The sequence below is a fragment of the Gracilinanus agilis genome, chromosome 4 (genome assembly GCF_016433145.1).
Source record: "Gracilinanus agilis isolate LMUSP501 chromosome 4, AgileGrace, whole genome shotgun sequence".
Taxonomy (NCBI): Eukaryota; Metazoa; Chordata; class Mammalia; order Didelphimorphia; family Didelphidae; genus Gracilinanus; species Gracilinanus agilis.
This window is the reverse complement of record NC_058133.1, coordinates 204225841-204230584: the sequence shown is the minus strand read 5'-3', so window position 1 is coordinate 204230584 and position 4744 is coordinate 204225841.

Here is a 4744-nt window from a genome sequence, read left to right as displayed (position 1 = left end):
GACACCGGAAGCGGAAATGTTTTCTCCTCCCTAGAGAGAAGAATCATCCGGGGTGGGAAGATCGAGCGCCGTCGCAGAGGGCAGAGCGGGAAAAGGAAGACGAAGAATCTGGGTCATGATTGGAAGAAAAGGAGGAAGTATCGTTTGGGCGTTAGGGGCGGGGCTGGCTCCCTCCTGCCCTTCGCTTTCTTCCGGTTTATTCGGATCCCGCCTATCGGGGAAAACCCAACTCAGATTTAGGGTTCTCCCGGTGGATTTTTGACGTGGCGTTAGAGTAGATTGAGAGATGGCTTCTTAACCAGAAAGACTAAGTTTAGAGTCTGGATCTAGACACATCTATACATACTAGGGCCTAAAGTCGAACAACTTTTAGCCCCAGGAATTGCAAGAAAGGGGCCTACCCGAAATGATAGAGGAAGTTCGTCACGTGGGAGTTCCCTATATCAATGAAATCAAGTTCCAGTCCGCGACCTGTATCTGTACAGGAGGGGAGATAGAGGCCATCTAAGTGCATCCCTCTCATTTTACAGATGAAGAAGCAGATTTAGGGAGGTTGGGACTTGCTTAGGATCACACAGGTAATAACAATAGTAATGTCTGCCGTTCTTATAAAAGGTTAACCGCACCGTAGGAAGTTGGTGCTATTAATATCCCCATTTTACAGATGGGAAAACTGATATTAGGTGAGTTGTACTACATTACCGTCTTCCTCACAACATCACTCCACCCAGGGTGCCACCTAACTGTTTTGAGTCTGACTCAAAAGATAAAAGAGTTCTTTCAAGATGAAAAGTCACCTTTGGGGGCTCTGATGGTTAAAAAAATTCCTCGAGTTTGGCAGCCTAGAATGTTCCAGAGCTGAAGAAGTAGATCATAATGTCTGAACTGGAAGGATCACAGGGAATTTTGAACTTAAGTTAACAATATATATTAAATATTTAAAAAAATTAAATTTTATTAAACATCATATGTATCTTAGCCATGAAATGATTTTGAAAACACAAACTTCACATCTTAGGCATTTATCACATTTGTTTTAATGAATATTTCCCATTCATTCTCAATACTAATATCATTGGCAGTCTTACTCCATTAAGGCAATGCATTAAAATGCTTTTTTTAGTAGGAAAATGATAAAGTGTATTTTATAATAATAAAATTTAATAACTAATAGTTGATATCTACTAGCAAATAAAAATGTAAAATTAATATTTAACAATAGTATTTTCACTCTTTTTTTGGCAGTTTGATTCAGTAACTGAGTTTTAATTCAGAACAATGCCATATTCTGTTGATTTTTCTTTTAAAAATTTTGTTCCTCCCAGTACCTACTCTGCTCTCACATTGATCAAATTTTTTAAAAACCTCGAAAAATAAAGCACTCAATACAGAGCTGCATAATCCTACAAGACATTCCTACATTGGTCATGTCCATGTCTTTTTCTTCTTTTAAAGTTCTGATTCAGGAGGTGAGTAGTTTCATCTTCATTCTTTTGACTTGATTTATCATTAGAGTTCTAATGTCTTTTAAAGTTTAAATAAGCATTTTTTTGAGGGTCTCTTATGTACTAAGTGTTATGATACAAAGCAAAAAACAAAAAACATCTAGTGGCTAGGACAGTGATGAGCAACCTTTTGAGCTTGGTGTGTCAAAATTTGCCAAAAAACTAAGCATAACTTGGGTGGTGTGTCATCTCGAGAAAAAACACCATAATTTCAGATATTTATAGTTTAAATAACAAAAATGTATAATTGTAATATATAACTATATTTAATAAACCAAAATAGGTAAACTAACATAGGTAGAATTGTCCTCTATAGTGCAGTGTCTATACTTCATTATAGCAAATGCTTCATCCTCGGCATGTGGCTGTGTATTATCAAAAATGGCTACATGTGTCAGTGGTGACATATGTGTCATAGGTTTGCCATCACTGGGCTAGGACCTAGCCTCTCCTTCTCTCTTCTCAACAATCTTTTTTTTTGGTGTGTGTCTTCCTCCATTAGCTTGCTTGTGTTTCCATTCACCACTCCCTGGCATATAATAGGTGCTTATTGCTTACTGATTGACTCTGACTTTGCTTATATGCCACTACCCTAGTTCATACCCTCTTCATCTTTCACCTGGACTATTTTAATAGCTTCCTAATTGCTCTACTTCCTTCAAACCCCTTCCTTCTTACATCCATCTTTTATTTTCTCAATACTGTGTATTAGTTCCAAGGCAGAAAGCAGTAAGGCCTAGGCAATGGGGGTAAAGTGATTTGCCCAGCATCACACAGCTGGGAAGTGTCTGAGGCCAGATTTGAACCTAGCCCCTCCCATCTCTAGGCCTGGCTCTCAATCCACTGAGCTACTCAGCTGAGTTCCATCCATCATTTAGACAGTTGTCAAATTGGTATTTCTAAAGCACAAAATTGACTGTCACTCCTATGCAGATAAAGCTCCAGTGGCTTGCTATTGCCTCTAGAATCAAATACAAACTCCTCTGTTTGTTATTTAAAGCCCTTTGAAATTTGATTACTACCCAATTTCCCAAACTTATTATAGTTTATTCCATTTCATGTATGATTATTATAGAAACCCATACTTTATGCTACCTATCATTTGTATACATACACTCTTTTTTTTTTAAACCCTTACTTTATGTCTTAGAATCAATACTATGTATTGGTTCCAAGGCAGAAGGGTGGTAAAGGGAATGGGAGTCAAGTGACTTGCCCAGGGTCACACAGCTGGGAAGTGTTTGAGGTCAGATTTGAACCTAGGACTCCCATCTCTAGGCCTGGTTCTCAATCCATAGAGCCACCCAGCTGCCCCCTTACATATTCTCTTCAACCAATTTTTTTAGTGTTCTTATTATTCCCCATCTCTAGGCCTTTGCAGAGCTTGTTCCTTCATATGTGTAGACCATATTCTCCTCACCTGTAACTATACATCTTAAAGTAAACATTTCCTTATCACTGAAAACATTAGTAATGATCTTGACACCAATACAACCTTGATAGATATCAACAAAATTGAACATTTCCCTATTCAAAGAATAGAAAAAGAGGGCTGTGTAAGAAATCATGAATCTCAGCTACATATAGCTTTTTAAAAAATAAGTATATTTTGAATTAAACATTGTAGTTTTTAATACTGTCCTGCTTGTCTCTTCCTCCTTCTGAACCTCCTGCTCTCTTCTGAGATTTTTAAGTGATTCATTGATATTTTGATTCTTTTTTTTTTTATCACTATCAATGCTCATCTACTCTCCCTTTTAACTTCCCCCTTAAAAAAAGGCTCCATTGTAATACAAAAACAAATTGGTGATATATGAAAATATATCTCATTCTGTACCTTTGGTTAGTCAATTCTGTCAAAAAGGTGGAGATTCATCATCTTCCTTTTGGTCTAGTCCTTAATTGTTTTGTTGAGCAGAATTACCTTTCACAATAGTTTTTCTTTTAAACGAAATAGGCCTATAAATTGTCCTAGTTCTGTTCACTTCGTTTTACATTACTTTATATAAATACTTTATATTTTTAACTCTATCCCCTTCCTTATTTCTTACAGCAAATTAATATTACATTATATTTAGATAGCATGATTTGTTCAGCCATTCTCCAATTAATAGCCACTCACTTTATTTCCAGTTTCTTGCTAGAATAAAAAGTGTTGCTTTTAACTATTATTGAAATATAGGTTCTTTCTTTCTTTGATTTCTTTGAGGTATAATTCTGGTAATAACAATAATAGCAGCTAGCATTTATATATGTTTTAAGATTTTAAAAAGTGTTTTACCTAGATTAGCTTGTTTGATTCTCACAGTAACTCTATAAGGTAGGTTCTATCATTATCCCCATTTTCCATTTTCCAAATGAGGGAACTGAAGTTGAGGTTAAATGGCTTCCTTTAGGTTGCATAGTTAGTGAGACATAAGATTTGAACCCAGGTCTTTGTGACTCCATGTTCAACGCACTATCCACTTTGGACCAATTCATAGATCCATCATCAATTTTTTTGAGTTCTTGTTCTTTCAAAGCTCCTTTAATAATCAGTTATTTTCCATTCCCCTCACCACCTCATATTTGCCAATCTGATGGATGTCAGAAACTCAGAGTTGTTTTAATTTGACTTTCTCTTATTATGGGTTTGTAGAATTTTAATTTGTTTTTCAACATGCTGTTTTTGAGAACTATCTATCTGTTCACACACTGTAACCATGTATCTATTAGGAAATGGTTCTTATTCATTTATATGTATTGGAATCAATTCCCCATATGTACTGGATATCAGACCTATCAGAGAAATGTGCTGCAAAGATTATTTTCCCATTTAACTGCTGCCCATCAAATTTTTGCTGCATTGATTTTGTAGAAGCAAAAACTTTTCAGTCTTATGTAGTAAAAATTGCCTATTTTATATCATGTGATCCTGTCTACCCTTTGTTTGGTCAAGAATTCTTCTTCCCCTATTCATAGTTGCAAAAGGATCTCCTTCCCTGTTCCTCAAATTTACTTATTGTGGGTATATAGTATGAAATATTGGTCTAACCCTTATTTCTCCCAGGCTATTTTCCCATTTTCCTAGCATTTTTTTTTTGTCAAATAGTAAGTCCTTACTGCAATAGCTGAGTTTTTTTGTACTTAAAACATTTTTTTGTTAAATTTTAAAATTTATTTTGTTAAATATTTCCCAATTACATGTAAAAAATTTGGACATTTATTTTTTAGAATTGAGTTCCAAATTTTCTCTCTCC